Source organism: Tupaia chinensis, unplaced genomic scaffold, assembly GCF_000334495.1.
Source record: "Tupaia chinensis unplaced genomic scaffold, TupChi_1.0 Scaffold000090_1, whole genome shotgun sequence".
Lineage (NCBI taxonomy): Eukaryota > Metazoa > Chordata > Mammalia > Scandentia > Tupaiidae > Tupaia > Tupaia belangeri.
The window spans coordinates 1,620,979-1,621,363 of record NW_006159552.1 but is presented as its reverse complement, the minus strand read 5'-3'; positions in this window follow the sequence as shown (position 1 = coordinate 1,621,363).

Sequence of the window (385 nt, the reverse complement as noted above, 5' to 3'; positions counted from 1 at the left end):
CCTAGGAGTGGCAATGCAAGCAAATGGTCATTGTTCCATTTGGAGGAAGACTAGAGAATGTCTACTATAAACACAGGACAAAGTACCAGGTCCACCCTTGAGGACATAAGCTTGTCCTTCAGCCAGTTGAATCTACTCAAGTCCGAGAGCCTACTCAATTCCAGAAACCTACCAAGGGAGCATGACTTTTGTCTGTAGAAGTTAGGCAATCTCTTTGGTGCCCACCCAGCTTTCTTGCTCTGGGGACATTGTGTTCAAGACCTCCCTGGAGCTACTCTGATTTGCTGCTTGTAATTGTGCCTACTCTGCTCCTGACAAGGACACACCATTATTTTGTTTTTCTAATTTCAGGATCTTTTTACCCCTCCCACATTGATATCAGGAA